This window comes from Crocuta crocuta, unplaced genomic scaffold (genome assembly GCF_008692635.1).
Source record: "Crocuta crocuta isolate KB4526 unplaced genomic scaffold, BGI_CrCroc_1.0 scaffold489, whole genome shotgun sequence".
Classification (NCBI taxonomy): Eukaryota; Metazoa; Chordata; class Mammalia; order Carnivora; family Hyaenidae; genus Crocuta; species Crocuta crocuta.
The window spans coordinates 922,010-941,074 of record NW_027531874.1 but is presented as its reverse complement, the minus strand read 5'-3'; the positions used below and the strand labels follow the sequence as shown (position 1 = coordinate 941,074).

At 35.6% G+C, this 19,065-nt stretch overlaps 1 protein-coding gene across 6 annotated transcripts in view; it reads left to right on the top strand.

Annotated features, from left to right (window-relative positions):
* CNTN4 (contactin 4) overlaps positions 1–19,065 on the top strand; it is a 902,287-nt gene that overhangs the window by 114,714 nt on the left and 768,508 nt on the right. The window lies entirely within an intron of this gene.

Here is a 19,065-nt window from a genome sequence, read left to right as displayed (position 1 = left end):
ATCAAAGCCTTAGGTAGGATAGCATTTCTCCCTAAAGAGGGAGGCTTCTGTTGCATTCCAAAACATACATAATAAATAAATTTCAATGTATATATTCTTCAGTATAGTTAAACATAATCTAAGAGTCTTATTTAATAGTAATTTAAACTGTTTTTGTCAGTTGAAAAGAGGAAATTCTGCATAAAGGAAAATATTCTCTTAGCATTTTAATTCTTTTTTTTTTACGTTAGGTGAAATTTTTAAAAATTTATTTATGTATTTTTTTATTTTGCACATTTTTAAATTTATTTTTTAAATTTACATCCAAGTTGGTTAGCATATAGTGCAACAATGATTTCAGAAGAGATTCCTTAATGCCCCTTACCCATTTAGGCTATTACCCCTCCCACAACCCCTCCAGTAACCCTCTGTTTGTTTTTTTACATATTTCTCTTATAGTTTTGTCCCTCTCCTTGTTTTTATATTATTTTTACTTAGCATTTTAATTCTTAAGAAATTTTATAAATATTTTTAAATATATATATTAATGTGGAAGATAATCCGTACCTGACTCATGTATTCTTAACTTCTGGAAAGCATGTTAATATTTGCAGTGTTTGGGGGGACCTGGGTGGCTCAGTCGGTTAAGCATGGGACTTTGGTTCACATCATGATCTCACAGTTTGTGAGATCGAGCCCTATGTCAGGCTCTGTGCTGACAGTTTGGAGCCTGGAGTCTGCTTCAGATTCTGTGTCTTCTTCTTTCTCTGGCCCTCCCCTACTTGTGCTCTGTCTCTCTCTGTCTCTCAAAAATAAATAAATGTAAAAAAAATTATAAAATATATTTTGCATGTTTGATTTACATCTGTTTCGATGACCTAGAATCAACCCTTAAATTATAGAAACAAACCACGTATGTTCTTGTAGGTCTTTCCCTTTTAAAGCATGTTGGACAGAGCCACAGCCCACCTCATCGGTGTGTTATGCTGCTTCTCTGGCTTTTGTGACTTCAAGTAAGCAGACTTTTATATTGTAGGCACTTGGACACTTTCTGAAAAGTAGATCTTTACACTCTGTTCAAGAGCCTGTCTCTTTAGGATTTTACATTAAATGTAGGATTAAGATTTTGCCTGACTTTTTTTTTTTTAATTTTTTTTTAAATGTTTTTTATTTATTTCTAGGAGAGAGAGAGAGACAGCGTGAGCAGGGAAGGGTCAGAGAGAGAGGGAGTCACAGACTGAAACAGGCTCCAGGCTCTGAGCTGGCAGTCAGCACAGAGCCCGACGCGGGGCTCGAACCCACGAACCGCGAGATCATGACCTAAGCGAAAGTCGGAAGCTTAACCAACTAAGCCACCCAGGCGCCCCAGACTTTGCCTGACTTCTTAAAGATGCTCTTTCAAGGACTGAAGTTCAGCTCTTGGAATTTAGCCTGCTTCTTTGGACTTTGATGAATGCTACTGGGCTTTACTGTAACATGATTCTTCATCCCCATGCTTTACCAACCCTCTATTTTGGACTTCCTTCTTGTTTAAATTAGGAAAAAGTTGCCCTTTATTTGTTACCATTCTTGAAGGCAGTGTGTTTTCTGACTAGGTTCATGTAACCTTTCTGGCCTTGAGGGTTAGTCTAGTTCCAAACGAGTTAATCTTGTTTCACTATGGACTTAGCGGTTGATACCATTTAAGAAAAAGATTGATTGTCTGCACCTCTGGAAGTGATTTCATGCTGTTGGATCTAATCTTTTGTAAACTGCCAATTTTTTAAGTCCAATTTTTCCTCCTTGAGAAGGTTTGAAGGTCATAACCATTTACAGGTAATGATAATCACAATATCTTCTTCTTTACTGATGGGAACATCTTCTCTGTAGAAGACTAATATGTACATTTTGATGACCAAGCAGTAAATGACTGCCTTTTACTCATATACCTGGAGTATATCAGAAAATTACAGGCCTAAGAAAAGCATTATGAAGGGAAAACCACCCTTAGAAAATGGAATTTTTTTGTTGATTTCACAAGTTACATGTTTGTTTTAGAAAATTTGGAAGATGCATCAGTGCATAAAAGAAGAACAAGTTAACTTGGAGTCATTTTTTTTTTCCTAATTCAGACATAAAGATAGACATGTATATACTTCTAGAAAAAATAACTTGAGTGCCTACTAGATATTAGGTGTAGAAAGAGAGTAGTAATTAAATTGTATATAGATAATCCACTCATGGGTCCTAAAGCCTATACGGGAAAAACCTATCCCATGAATATATACATGAAAACAAATTGAAAGAAAAAGTGACCATAATAAAAAAGTATGGTGATAGTAATGTTGTGATTAGGTGGGAAGGAAGAGTGGGTTACCAGGGCTGACAGTGTGGGTGAAAACTAATTAGTATATTGGGAAATGCCAATATTTAGAAGAGAACATTTCAGCTGAATTTTGCAGGGGGAGAAATCAGGTAGGTGAAGATCAAGGCACAGAAGATTACAAGGAGACAGAATTGCATGTGCAGAATATGTATGGATGTGAAAGCGGTCGGCATGTGGCTGTGGGTGGGAGGAGACCCCATCAGTTTAATTATAGCTTTCTATGGAGGAGTCAACGGGAGATAAGAATATAAGAATTAAAAGTACAACACAATTTTAGATACAACCAGTTTGAGGTAAATTCAGAGTTTACAAAAGTACATTTTCAAATCAAATAGTGTTGTATATTTATATTAAAGAGATTGGGAATGTATATGCTGTATTAAAACTTTGTTTTAAATTTAAAATTTTTTTTAAAACATTTCTGAGAGAGAGAGAGAGAGAGAGAGACAGACAGACAGACAGACAGCATGAGCAGGGGAGGGTCAGATACAGAATCCGAAGCAGGCTCCAGGCTCTGAGCTAGCTTTCAGCACAGAGTCCGACATGGGGCTTGAACCCACGAACGGTGAGATCATGACCTGAGCCGAAGTTAGACAGTGTTAACTGTCCGCCTGAGCCACCCACCCAGGTGCCCCAAACTTTGTTTTAAAACACAAGTCTATTACTTTTTTTTGGGGGGGGGTACATGTCTAACTCTGGACATGTAGAAATTAACAAATTTCTAAATTGGCTTCGGTATGTGGCATATAACTTTAAAATTCCCTATCTTCAGGGTGCCTTGGGTAGCTCATTCATTTAAGTGCCCAACTCTTGATTTTGGCTCAGGCCATGATATCATGGTTCCTGAGTTCAAGCCCCAGGTCACGCTCCCTACTGACCATTCAGAACCTGCTTAGGATTCTTTCTTTCTCTGCTCTTCCCCTTTCTCTCTCTGTCTCTCTGTCTTTCTGTCTCTGTCTCTCTCTCCCTACCTCTTTCTCTCTCTCTCAGAATAAATAATAAATACACTTAAAAAATTCCTTATCTAGAAGGCATAGTGAGTGTTTATACACAACAAAAAAGGATTGGTCCCAATTTACTATACTCCTTTCTTAAATTCTCCTATCATCAATGAGATCCTTCCATTTCTCATCATACTAGGATTGGCTTATCAAACTGTCCTATAGCAATTTCAGTTTTGCTTATCAGGACCAAAATGTGTCATCCTGTTTTCTATTTTTAGGGATTGTGGGAAGCTGTGCTTTGACATGTGAGATGTGAGGAGCATCTGTTTAAGAGAATGCTAGAGTTGAAGGTGTTAAATGTTTAAAGAAATGATAAGACTTTGGGCTTAACTTCCACCTAGGTTTACAAAGGGCTTGCAGATACTAGAGAGCTAATTCTCAGCACGTATCTATGAGACAGATTTAATCTTCTATAAATACATAGATGCACAGAGATGGTGAGTTGGCACAGTGTTAATCTCTATATGTCTAGCTTGATGTTAACAGTAGCTCTGAAGGAAGAGAGTTGGTGATATATATTTTAACCAGTTCCTAATTTTGGGCCTTCATCTCTCTTGGCTATAGCTTGATACATTTTTGTAGGGCTCCAAAAATACATATATGTGTGAGTTAATTTTGAATTTTCATACCCCAGTCACATCAAAAACTTCTAGAAATGTACATGAACCAGTCAGATATTCTGTCAGTGACCCGGACTTTACTTCATTTACTTAAATTTTCTTTTTTTCTTGTATGCCTTTTTCACCTATTACTGAAAAATGTCATTTGGCTTGGCTTTGCCAAAATCTACTATTTGGGTTATGGTGAATCTTCGAGGCCATTGCATTATTTTCCTGTATATTATTTACAGGCCTCCAGGAACCTGTTGAATTCTTTCTTTTTTCTTTTTTTTTTTTTAAATTTTTAATGTTTTATTTATTTCTGAGAGAGAGAGAGAGAAAGAGAGAAAGAGACAGCATGAGCAGGGGAGGGTCAGAGAGAGAGGGAGATATAGAATCTGAACGAGGCTCCAGGCTCTGAGCTAGCTGTCAGCACAGAGCCTGACACGGGGCTCGAACCCATTAACTGTGAGATCATGACCTGAGTCGAAGTCAGATGCTTAACTGACTGAGCCACCCGGGCACCCCTGAATTATTTCTTCAACTGCCTCTTCTAGAGCTATAAAGTTCCTGTTCCCTATGTTTTAAAGCATGGTTCTTTGGAGGATTCTTCAATTTTGGCCTATATCAAAAATAAAGGATAACAAAAAGATGGCTTTGCTTTGTTTTAATTTGACAAAGTATTTTATATCAGTTTTTTTTTTATTTACTTAGAACTCATAATCATTATTCACATTTCAGCCTGATTTAAACATTTTTTTGTGGTTGGTTTGAGGAGGATATTCCCAAATAAAAGATGGCATTTTTGAGAAATATAGACCTTATAGTTAATGGACTTTGTTTACCAAATTCATAGCATGCCTCTGTTTATTTCTCTGGGATAACTTTTTTTATTACACCTAACTTATTTCACACAGTGCATCCATGTTATTTTAGATACCAGGAAACTTTTTTTTTTTTTTTTCCCATGCTCAAGAAGTCATTTAATTGAGTTGATCAATGTTTTGCTACTTGGTTTTGGACAAATACAGATACTCATATCTTTTTTTCTACTGTCATTTAAAATGTTTCCTTCCTCCAGTATACTATTGCATATGGGCTGCCATAACAAAATAGCTTATACTAGATGGCTTAAACAACAGACATATATGTCTCACAATTATGTATATTATATCTATAGTTAATAGGATGGTTAATAGAAACTTGGGTATTTGAAAGAACCATGATTGAACCAGAGTCAGGCTTTTTGTAAAACTTGATCTACCACTGTTAGCCTTAAATATTCTTCCATTATAAAAAAAAGCTGATATGCCTGGATTTTTTGAGATGAATTTTTACTCTATCCTCTTCTACGACAAATGGAAACTGGAGTTAAAATTGTCATGTGGTCCACATTATTTGTTTCTTTAATTCCTGAAAGCTGCTTCTTGAATTCTAAACCATTATAAAGGACTCTGACAGAAGTAAACCATGATGACCCAGATATATCTTGGGAAATTTACATTGCCAGAGAGCTAATAGAGACCGCATTTACACATTTTATGCCCTCTCTTGCATTCTATATATATAAAATCCAGCTCCTATCCTTGCTGCAAAACCACAAGAAAGCTTCTTACTTTCTTCCATAAGATCTCTCAAATATTGGAAGCTTCCTGAGAAGCTTGACCAATAGGGAATGGAGAATCAGTACATAAATAGTATCCTTTTCAGTATTTTGAATGGACACCTTTGAAGTTTATTTCACTCTGTTGCTATAGTGGGATTGGTCCCCACCTGCCCATGGTGGTAACAGAATCAATAAAACACTCTTGGGGCACCTGGGTGGCCCAGTGTGTAGAGCTTATGACTCTTGACCTTGGGGGTTGTAATCTCAAGCTCCCATATTGGATGTAGAGATCACTTAAAAATACAATCTTTAATTAAATAAATAAATAACTGAAAACAAACACAAACAAACACTCTTGGATAAGTTTTTCTTCCTTACATTTTCCCTGCTTCCTAGCCACCTCTCTTTCACCCCTATACCTTCTTTTTCTTGGGATCTCTTCTAAAACTAAGTCGCTTGACAAGTCCTATTCTCCATGTATTTTAAGGAGCCATCAAGCTAACATACATTGGCACTTACAAGTTCTAGAATCCTAGATGAGTTATTGAATGTCTCTGTGCCAGGGTTACTTCATCTTTGTTGGTAGCAGTTGCTCCCTGTGCAGGAAAGAGTTGATACAGCAGTCCTGACACTAGGAGTTGTGCTGGTGAGATTGGCCCTTATCTGGTACTAACATAATATTTCTTCAAATTGGTAAGAGTTGTTCACTATGCCTGGACTGTTAATACAAATAACGTGTTTTGTGCTCAACACCTCCTTTCTTATAATCTGGAATTTTGATAATTCCAGGCATAGAATATCTAATGAGCCAGCCCTCCAACAAACAGACACTGGCACTGAGTCTTTAATAGGCTTCCCTGGATGGAAATATTGTAAACATGTTGATGCATTTTCCATGCTGGGACAAGACCACCACATGAGGCAGGGCGGGGGGGAGGGGGGGGCGTGTCACAAAGAAATTTGCAAATGGATTCCTTTCAATTTTTTTTCCCTTATTCATTTGTGTATTATTAACACACAGTTGTAACAATTCTTTAACCATAAGTACAGCTTAGATACTGAGTCCTGTGAGTGTTTCTAGCAAGTCTTTGAATGTAGGAGTCGTCTTGCACACCTCAAACCACACCTGCTGTGGTTTTTGTGAAGATAAAATAAGAAGCAATAGAAGAGATGTTTAGTACAATACTTCTAATATAAGTATTTAATAAATTAAGATTTACTAAAGTGCTTCCTGTCAGCCTATTATTAGGTAGCATTTGGTTTCAGGGTCCCAGGTAGTCAGACTGAGTGTATAGGTCATATTAGAGTCTTAAGAGAGATGGCAACATGGACTGGAGGTACTGAAGTTGAAATTTGGCTTCCTAATGCTCAATGCAGTTGTTTTGAAACCCTCGTCCTTCACCCTCATCTTTTGTGTTGCTAATAGGAAATGTATACTAGCTGATGACTTTTCTAGTCTTGTCAACACAGCAGCCTCTCCTCCCCAGTCCTCTCATGGTCACCCCTGCCCCAAAATCTCCATTCAAAGCCATTGACCTGCACTGGTTCTGTACCTCTCAGCTGGCACCATTTCCCATTTTCATTGACCTCTCACTTCTTCTTTTTTAAGTTTTATTTAAGTAATCTCTACACCCAGCATGGCGATTGAACTCATGGCCCCAAGATCAAGAGTTGCATACCCTTACAACTGAGCCAGCCAGGTGCTCCCAGCCAGCTCACTTCTGACCACTCATCAGGATCTGTGTCACATCCTGTCTCTGGGAAGTCAGGACAGACCACTAGAATCCTGTGGGTCTCTGCTTTCAGAGAACATAGTGCTATAGTTTAAAATTTTAGATGTGACAGTGAAGATCTGGATTCTGCACTGTAACTTTGCCTTTATCTTTAAGATCTGGACCAAGTTATTTAGATTTCCCAAGGATCTGTATGGTAACCTGTAATGCCAATACAGATAAATACAATAGTACAGTATTATTGTACAATCATATAATAATAAAGTTTATTTATTGGGGATTATTTCCTGGACTGGGGTGCAATTGAGGCACAAAATCAGATAATACACTGGTGAAAACACTGTAGACACTAAGTGCTGCACCCTTGTTTGCTATTTTAGTTCTTCCTTGCTATACGGTTCTATGTTGTTTTTATCTTCTTACTTTTTTCTTTTTATGTTCTATTTTGTTTATCCAGATAGATTGTGAACTTCTTCACGGTTAGGGCTTCCATTTCTACATCTTCATATTCCCTATGGTCATTCGGAAAGTGGTGCGGTACTGAATGGAACTCACTTAAGAATCGTATCAAGTTTATTTATGAGGACCTGGAAGTTCGGAAACAGTAGGTTATAGAGATATTTGGAGGAGAAGAAAGCCCTGGATTAAGAGTAACCACTTTACATACAGAGTGGTGCTAATGAAGTGGCAGATTTTCAGGATGATTATGGAAGAGTCAAATTTTCTACACTGCTGGTTAAAGGCTCCTTCATTATTAGCTGCTTTAGAAATAAGTGCCCTCTTGCCCTGTAATTTTGTTTCATTAATTATGTCAGACGTTGGTGGTATTTGAGGCAAACAACCCTTAGATTTCCATTTCACCTTTATCATTGGCAAACATTTATCATGGATGGGGCTTTTAAGTTCTTTAGACTTTTTTTTTTTTTTTTTTGGTCATAGAGATCTGAAAAGAGCCATATAGTAGTGACCAATCTCAATGTACTTATTACAAAAAATAGAAATATAGAGTATTATTCAATAAGTATTTTAGCAATTGTTTTGTTTAATAAACATTTACATAGTTCTTATTATGTGTCAGATAATATAAAAACTTTACATATTGATTATTTTAATCCTTCTAACACTTAGTGGTAACTATGATCATTATTCACATGTTACAGACAAACTCAAGCGTAGAATGACAAGTAAAGTATCTATAATTACACAACTATGTAAATAGCTAAGGATACAGAACCCAGTCTGGCTTTATAATATATATTTATGCATTATCACCTGTATGTTTAACAGTTTGTACATGTATCCATCCATGGTAATGTTATTATTTTGTTGTTTGGGTGCTAAGTTGATATCATGACTCAGAAAACCAACCAACCTGTCTTATGGATTTGTAAACTTCAGTGGCTAATTTATCTTTGCATTTCTGTATTTTTGCTTCTCACTGTAATTAAGTTTAAGAAGTAAATAAATTGATGAGTTATAAAATAGGGATAGGTTAGGAATGCTTGGTAAATATCTCCAAACTCTAAGTTAATGTTATGAGAACACTTAATATGAAACTTGAGAGCACATCCTTCAGTGCTGTTGTCTATCAGCTTGATATTCTTAGCAGAGCTGACCTGATATTCACTGGCTATGTTCATTTTGCAGATAATTCAGCATGGAAAGCATAAGATATAAAAATGATGAAAAGATTATGCCCCACTTTACTTATTTAACTAAATTATTATCCTTTGACCTTTTGACCAAACCAAATTCATCTTGTCTCTCCCTTACACTTCCACCCACTTAATACTGCAGCAAAGATTTAATGGATTGGGAGTCTGTGAGTAAGTAATACGAACATGGAGAAGAGTGGCCAACATGATTAAGATGTTATTTGTAGTGTAATTCCATTATAATTAACATTATGTAACTGGAGAAATATGTTGTTTGCATCTCTTCCTGGCAGCTGTTTTTAAGTCAATGGCAGAAAGGAGATTAAATAGTAAATGAAGACCTATTTATTGAAATTGTTTTTGCATCTTGTGTTGTTGGATTCATTTGTTTGTTTCACAAACTACAGTTAATTTAGTAAGGAAAATAAGCAATATGTTTAATAAGCATGCTAAGTAAATTTGTTTGCAGTGCTTTGAAATACCATTGTTGAAATTTTTACATTGGAGATAAAATAACCACTGAAAGGTCTACAAAATGGTAGATGTTTAAATAGACACAGGTTTATTCCACAATCCAAAATTGGACAAACCCTGTGAAATCTTTTGTAAGTTGAAATGGCATAAAGTGAAGAGTATCACCCACTTTTTGAAAGTTCAAGTTCTGCACTTTGCTTTATATAGACTTGCGTTAGTACCTGTTTTGCTAACCAAAGGGAATCTCAAGAGGATTTTTCCTTTTATTAAAAAAGCTGTAAGAAAAAAATAAAATTAAAAAGCCATTAACTACTAATGCAGGTAACTCAAACTTCAGGAAAGCAGGGAATACCTGAAATACTTACTTTTTTCGAAAATGTTCAGTGCAGTTTAAAGTTAAGTAAATAAAACTACATGGTTTTGTATGTAGAGAAAAACATTTTCAATTTGTTACAGTGATTCTTTTTCTAAAAATGAATTGGCCAATTGATGATGCAATCAATTTACGGAAATTCGGATCAGACTCCTCTAGCTAAGGGCTGGGCAATCTAAATTTGAACCTGTGGTCACATCTAGTTCACTGGCTCTTATGTGTTGCTCACAAACTGAGACTGTTTTTATTTTTATTTATTTTATTAAGTTTATTTATTTATTTTGAGAGAGAGAGTGAGTGAGAGAGAGTGCAGAAGGAGCAGAGAGGGAGAAAAGAGAATTCCAAGCAGGCTCCTCACTGCCAGCACAGAGCCCAACGCAGGGCTCGAACTCACCAACTATGAGATCATGACCTGAGCTGAAACCAAGAGCTGAATGCTTATCCAACTGAGCCACCCATGTGCCCCTATTTTTTTAGATGGTTGGAAAAAAAAGTCAAGAGAATAGCATTTCTACATAACATTCAAATTTCAGTGTCCACAAACACACGTTATTGGAACACAGCCACTCTCATTTGTATATGTATTGTTGATTGCTTTTGTGTTATAGCAGTAGTTGCCCAGTGCTGATACAGATTTTATAGCCCACAAGGCTAAAAATACTTATCATTTAGCCCTTTATGGAAAATTTTGCAGACCCCTGCCCTAGCTAATAAAGAAAATACAACATTAATTGTGATAATATACATGATTTCTAATATTTCTAATATAACTACAATGTAGCTGAAATTACCTCCATTTTACAGATTAGGGCACTGAGGCATTGATTGATTTACTTGGTTATAGCTGAGTTTTGAAGATAGCCTATAACAACTTTTAATATATATTAATGACTAGAATTTGCACCTATTTATTTATTTATTTATTTTTAATGTTTTATTTATTTCTAGGAGAGAGAGAGAGACAGCGTGAGCAAGGGAGGGTCAGAGAGAGAGGGAGTCACAGACTGAAACAGGCTCCAGGCTCTGAGCTGGCAGTCAGCACAGAGCCCGACGCGGGGCTTGAACCCATGAACCGCGAGATCATGACCTAAGTGAAAGTTGGACGCTTAACCGACTAAGCCACCCAGGTGCCCCGAATTTGCACCTATTTAAAAATAGCAGTGTCAGTCTTTTGAAAGCAGGATTTGTCTTCTGCTGTCATCTAATTAATAGTTATTAAATAAGATTGGGTTCATAGATTTGCAATCAGTCATTCCAATGTATTGAATTTTTCCTATGCCATGTATTTATTTATAGCTATCTGCAAGGGGAACTTACTATTGCATTTTGATAGTAGATAGCAGAATCTACTGTAGTGTCCGTATGGATTATTATTATTTATCTCTTACCTCTGTCACTGAACTAGAGGATCATAGTAAGTGACTATTATGTTAGAATGTAATGATGATGGGTTTGTGTGTTATTAAAAAGTGGTTTAAGAGGAAATCCATTTAACAGAGTACTTAGGCTCACTTTAAGCCTAGTAGAAGAGGTAACCACTTTTTCTTCAAGAGCTTTTTGAAATTCACTATGACTAGATTTATTAAATGAAACCTATTAGGTAAACGATAGCTTAGTTTGCAAAAAGTCTTAGGCTGGGGAACGTGGGTGGCTCAGTTGGGTAGGCATCTGACTTCCACTTATACCATGATTTCACAATTCGTGAGTGAGCCCTGTGTCAGGCTCTGTCTGACAGCTCAGAGCCTGGAGCCTGCTTCAGATTCTGTGTCTCCCTCTCTCTTTCCCTCCCCCACTTGTGTGCACGCTCTTTCTCTCTCAAAAATAAATAAATATTAACAATTTTAGAAAATCCTTAGGCTTCTTGAATGGATCCTTTAGAGGATCAAGGCTGTAATTACAAGGGGTAAATATGAGGAAGAAAGCCTGTAAGATTCATGAAGTTTCCTAGATACTTGAAAATAATTACTCTTTAGACTTCCTTAGATACAACTAATAGATAATAGTGTAGATAATGCCTTGAGAGCAGAATCAATGTCGTTCACTATCTTCATTGTCTATAATAATAAATGTTATTATTTTAGCTAACATTTATTAAACACCATGTGCCAGGAGTTATTTATTTATTTTTTTGCTAATTAATACATCATTTAATTGTCCACAGAACCTGCTAGCCTTAGTAATTTATTCCAGTGTTACAGGGTTGGAAGGGCCACATAAAACACTCAAAGTGGCTGTGATCTTTTCCACTTATGAAAGAGATCATTGTTATAAGGAAAACACCATCATGGAATTTTAATCTGTTTTTAATCTAAAGTTTCTTTACTTTTAATTCTGCTGCTATTATAATTATTAAGCTTCTTGAGAGATTCATATTCTATTTACTTGATTTGAAATAGAATTACTAGAAATAATCTAAATTATGGCTTATAATTGAAGAAGTCAACTGCTGCCTGTCCTACACAGCAGTGTGATTGGCAGCAAAGACTTGGTATTTCTGCTTCAATTAGTATGAATTACAAAGAACCAGTTATTCCAGATGTTTGTTGAGCTAAAACTAAATGTTAATACCTCATCAAATGCCATAGTGTATATGGCTTGAAGAATTCTCATCTGTCTGTGTCTTAAATGATTTTCACAGCACTAATGCTGGTCACATAGATAGGCCTTCTATAACTAAGAAAAAAGTCTCTGGGACTTAAATGATTCGTTCAGGTAACGGAGCTAGAAACTCAAGCATTCTGACTTTAACACCAAGTTGGGCAATGCCTTGTTTTGAGGGGCAAGATCTGGATCCACATAATGGGAATCAACAAGTCTTCACACGTCTAATGAAGATAGGGTTGTAAAGATAAACAGCTTCTGCCCCTTTAGAAACCCACTTAATTACTGGAACCATCAAAACACAGGTACACACAAAGGAACAAATAGAACATACTATGTCATAGATAAATATGTTCTAGTTCTGTCCTAGTGGAAATATGTAAGCCAAAGACATGATTTCAGGTTTGCTGGAAGTCATAGTTAAAAGTACAGTGAAACAAGTAACATTTTATTTAACACCATGTGTTAGAAAATATTGTATCAACACGTATTATATATTAAACCAGTCATGAATGAAATACTTTACATTGATTGCGCTGCATCTTCAATTTTTGTTGGGTACATGAAAAAGCACTCAAGTTACATCTGGCCAGTGGCTATCTTATTGGACAGCATAGCTCTGAACAGCAGGATAGTGCAACCAAGCTTTCCTGCTTAGGTATGGAGAAGTTCTGAGAGAAAAGGAAGGGAAAAAGTTCCTCTACATCACCCATGATTTGTCATTCAGATGATCTCCTTTATGTTTAAATTTAAATGTCTTTTCATATTTTTAACCTAACCGGCTAGTCATCTCACTGTTTGATATTCAATCATCTTATAAAGAATTTCTATTCTCAAGAGTTCTCTGAGGAAGCAGTATATCTGTGCAGGGAAATACATAAACATGAATCCAGTGATTGGAACAAAATTAGAAGATTCCTGAGGAAAAATTGCTGCTATAATTTAACAAATGCACCTCAGCAACAGCCAAGGCTCATGAGAAGCAAATTGGTTATTTTGGGTTAATGTCAAATGAATGTGCTTTCACTTCACATTTTTTTCTTTTTCTCATTCAGCTAAAATGAATGGTTGATAATGGTTAGGATGTAATTTAGTTATAGAAAGAGAAGAAAAACCTGGAAAAATTTGAAGCTATGCTTCAACTTATTCAATTATGTCCTAATAAAACTATATTAATTTTGATTGAGACTATAAGGACTTTTGGATGTTTTCCTAGTCTTTTAAACCTTTATTAATTCAAAATAAAACATTCCTAAGGAATTAATACTGATGATTATACATAAGTTATAAATTATTGTTAGGAAATTTCTCCAGTTGACAAGGCTTACCAAAGCATTTAAATAATTATTTTCTAGATATATATCAATATTTTTTTACCGTAATGAATGAGACATTCACTTGTCTGAAAGTTTGTAGTGTTTCCTAAAATGATTAATCATATCATCATCTAATAATAACATTGACATGAACTACTCTACACATTTTGTTGAATATACTTGAAATGCATTATTTCATTTAATCTTCACTGTTTAAGTAACTCTTAAACCAGTAGCAAGTGCCCCAATGACTATACATTCCTAGACTGTATAACTCTAGAGGAGATATTTACAAGTAAAAAAAAAAATCCTTTTTTATTTTTTATAGACATTGGTAAATTACCCTCTACAGAATTTGTACCAGTAGATTCACCCACTAAAGATAGGTATGTGAATGTTTTTTACCCCATGTAGTTAACAACACAGTGTAAATCTATTGATCTTTGCCAGTTCAATAGATGGAAAACATGAGGTATCAAAATATTCTTGTGTTCAGTTGTATTTTCTGCTGTAATTGAAATTGAACCCTTATCATAGCCCTTATCATCGTCACTTCTCAAAACAGTCCTGCCAGGGCATTAGCAAGTTTTAAATGAGATAACTTTGTCAGTGTAAAGTCATAAGAAAAACTGAGTAAAAGATGTAAGAGCTTTTTCACTTTGGCCAACAGGTTCTCCTTTTAAAAAATGCCTTATTTTTTCTGAGGTGGTTTGAGTGCTTTTGATAGAAATCTGTTGGCATCCTAAGAAGTTTGTTAGTGGGACACCTGCTAGGAGCATTCAAACTATCCAAGCCTGGCTGGCAAATCTGTCCAAAATTATTACATTTTTAAGGCTATACAGGGGTTAAACTGAACATTTTGAAACATGACTGCTATTAAATATCCACAGAAACCCCAAAGGGATGCCAAGAATTGATGGATTTTTATTTTAACTTCTCAGATTCTTAACTGATCCAGGAATGAAATCCACTGTTGACTCTTCACTCACTAAAATCACGTGAATATTGAGTATTTTATTGTCAGTAGATGGCATTCTTGACTAGAAACATACTTCATAACTTCACTACGTGGCCTCTCCATAACCTCTTAAGTACTCGATTAAAAACCTTCTGCTTTATTAATGTTTCCCCATCTTGTGATGTATTCTATATTCTTTCATAGCTATATACATTGACTGTTATATAGACAGCTTTTGTGAATTAGGCATGTACAATTCAGCATGAAATACTTGTCTTTGGAATAATACCACTTAAGGAATATCTCTAGTGACTGAGGACAAGGTAGATGGCACGAGAAATGAAACCTTTTGAGATCTGGAGATCATTTTCTTTGGGTTTATTCCAGTGACCTCCCTAATAAACCTTTTAACGGAGCAGCAATATGACAAAATCATCCTAGAAAGCATAATCCTTCTTTCTTGCAGAGACTTGAATTCCTCTAGCATACCCCCCTCTAATTTTGTAGATGAAAAAGCTCACTTCTTTCCCAAAAAAGTTCCTGGAAGAGTTAGGACTCCTTGATTGGAGCCCAGTGATTCACCTTTCTCAAAATTACCCATGCCCTATTTGAACAAGAAGTGAAATACACAACAAAGGTGGAAATCCAGTAGACAATTATATGGACAATCCATCTTATTTAATTAGCATTGGCAGTATTTCTTCACTGTCCAGCTATTCCATATGAATCTTTGCTCTATGGGGTATCTAATAGGCTTTCTTTGTTTCTGGATGATAATTTGCCAGCTAGTTTTTAGATTGTGAGATGGCAATCTTAACATCTGGTAAGAAAACCAGGATTAGATAGGTATTAAAAGATCTTTCATTGCTCTAAATAAGACTTAGAAAAACTTTATCAGCTTGCTGAATTTCTCTCCTTATACAGAACTACTCATAAATATGCCTTTATTCCAAACACTGGGCCGAGGAATTTTTGATAGGGATTTATGCTGATATATCTGATAATAAAATTCATTAAGTGTCATTTTACGGAGCTTACAAAACTGGGTATGATACCTGGTGTTAGTAAAATATAAGATAAATTAAAAAAATTATATCCTTGAGCATAAGGCAGATGGATTGTTGATTGGATTTTTATAAAGACATTTAATCTTTATCAGTTACTCCAAAAGAAGCTTGATCATTGTGTTAGTGGAGTCCTAACAAAGAGCATATTGTTCTTGTCATTTTTTTTTCTATTCTCCTATTTAGTCAGTAGTACCCATCTCTGCAGAGAAGCATGTGATTGCACTTTCAGTATTACCTCAGTCACTAATGATTCAGGCTTATGCTAATAGAGGACCAGATACTTGTTTTCCTTGTTGCTTGAAGCTTTGACAAAATATGTTCATTTGCTTTGAATAGTATTGCTCTGAGTTTAATTTTTGCTTGGAAAAAAGGGCCATAGTTATTTGGAAAAATTGAGTTTTCATTTATCTTGGCCTATCTGTCATATCGATAGGATCTGCTGTCTTAGAACTCTCAAAACTAACAAAAGAACAAAGTGGTTGAGAAGACCCATGAGTGTATACATTTCAGAAACAAAAGATTTACTATTTTCCATTCTACTTGTCTTTCGAATAGAGTTTGAATTGAATGATTATTGTGAATAGCGTGAGATTTAATGATGCCAACATTATCAATTTGTACTTTTAGCCAGGTATAAAGGATTATGCATACTAAGGTAAATTGAAAACTCTTTACATTAAGGAGCTTAGTAATACAGAAGTTAGTTTTGATGCAGTCACAAACCCTGAACCCTTAATATCTATGTAGAAGGGGAATATTTCATCCTGTGTTTCAATATGCAACAGTAAATACTTAAAAGATCCCTCAAAATTTTGAAAAATTGAAACCTATTGTATATTATTTTTTATTTTCCCCATTTTTATTAATTTCTGTCATAGTTTTTATAAGTGTTTGATTGCTTCTATCTGCTTAAAATAATATTTCTTCCTGATAAACATTATATAGGTCCTTGTCACTAAGAGGAGCTTTGGTTTCCTGTATGATAAACACATGATGTATTTTGATTAATGGTTATTATGCCAACTGGAGAACCAAATTTCAATAAAATTCTCTCACTGGATTTTAAGTTCTGATGATTTAGAAGTCACAGGATCATGTAGTACTGTGCTTATTCTTAGCCTATTTCATTCATTTACTATTGTACACATCCACTCACTACTTTCCCCCCCCCATCTCCCAGGGTTTCAGTGATCACTGTGAGACAGGCTCTGTACTAGGTGCTGGGGTACAAATATGAACACCATCTTGCTTCTGGCACATACAGCTTAATTAAAGGAGAAGTATCACTAAACCAGTGTAAAATGTAGTGCAGGAAATACTGCAGTGGGAGATGCAGAGATAAGCCTTAATTAAGTGGAGAAAGGTTAGGAACGTTCAGGTTGGTAGAGTTGAGTTTTGAGGGGTGAGTGCTTCCTTCATTATGATGTAGTATAGATTCCCTACATTATCATGAAAATTTTGTGTAGAAGCAACATACTCATCATGGAGTTATAGCATGGTGTCATTGGGAGAGCTTGCCTAGTTCACATCATCTGGATCACTGCAAAAGCCCTATAATTGAGTAGGAAGTACCGAGTAGTTGGAGATAGGAGATTTCATTCTGCTTATTATTAATGCAACCACAGGTCAAGAATGAAATCTCTTTACCCTACTTGCTAATCTGATAACTGAAGATAATACCAGCAGATACTCAATACATGATTTTCTTTGGATGTTAAGTCAAGCATTTATCTGGAAGTGTGCTGTAAATGGAAAAGCTCATAAAATAAAACTTCTTTTACTCTATACATATTCCATACCTACTAAATTTTATTCATTGAATTACATGTGAGGAATAAATAATTTTGTTTCAGTCTTCAAGAAGTAATTAATGCTTTACAAGTATCATTATTAGACTAGACCTTTTGTTTTGGGGCTCTGAGTAATCTTAAATATTTTCCTTAAGAATATAACATGTTTATATTCCATTCATACCACCATGCCTTGATATGGAGCATAGAAAAGATATGCCCCACACTATCATTTTCATTCACTTACTCATTTTAATTTCACTCACCAATATCTGTGGAATGTCAGGCTTTCTGTTAGGCACCAGGGACATGGAACATAGATCCCATTGTCATTTAGTTTACATTTTATTGAAAGATGTAGTAATAAATCACATATACAATCAGCGATCAGTGCTTTGAAGAAGCAACTGTTGTCCTGTGAGAGAATAGTATATTATGAGAACCTGACTTAGATCTCCCTCTGATGTCTAGAAAATGAAGTTTAAATGGTAATCTACGGAAAGAATAGGTGGAAATGGGTTAAGAGAAAGAATATGCCAGATAAGACGATATGTGTAAAAACCATTAAATCGGCAGGATCATGACAGATTTCAAGAACTGATAACACTTCATTCTATCTGGAGTGCAGAGGGACCATGGTGGAAGATACTAGGAGTGTTTGGGAAAAGCTAGATGATACTGGGATTTGTTGGCCTGTTATAGAATTTTCATCATTTTCCGTGACTAATGGGAAGACACTGAAGCATTGTCAGAGGGTTGAAATGGAGAGGGGCAAAAAGCATAGGCAGGTTCAGTGGTGAAGGCAGTGAGAACGTTGGAGGTATAAAATGATGGTAGGTGGAAGGGAGCTGGTCTAGATCCCTTCCAGAGAGGGGATCCACAGAGTAGATCCACAGAGATGTGGCTAAAGTAAAATGGTCTAGATCTAGTGGTGGATTGACTACTCTTCCAGTAGGTGAGAAAAAAAGATGTGTGTGACTTGTACTGCTCTGGCTGGTGAATTATGTTGGTACCATTCACTACCAACACTGGAAGTTGACCCTTTAGGTTCAAGGGAGAATTGGTATAGGAAATCATGTGTTTGTATTCAGACATGTTGAGTTTGACATCCCTTTAGAGCATTCACATAGTGACGCCAGGTAACCAATTGGCTGCATGTATATGGGCCTCAGAAAAGAGAATTTGAAGATAAAACATAAGTCATAGAAATGTAAATATAAATTTGTGTTAAGTCCAGACTATCCTCAAAATCACTTACGAGTTTGAATTTAGAAAAGTTCAGTGTTCAGGATTTGAAGGTAAGAAAAGTGGGGGCATTTGTAAATCTTTGATAGCCCTCATATCATTAAAAAAATTTTTTTTTGTAGGGGTGCCTAGCTGGCTCAGTCAGAAGAGCATGGGACTCTTGCTCTTGTATTCATGAGTTCAAGCCCCACGTTTGGTGTCGAGATTACATAACAAAAAATAAAGTAAAAAAAATTTAATTGTTGCATAATTTATGTAACCTTTAAAATTTAGATTTCATGTTTTTAAAATAAATTCTGA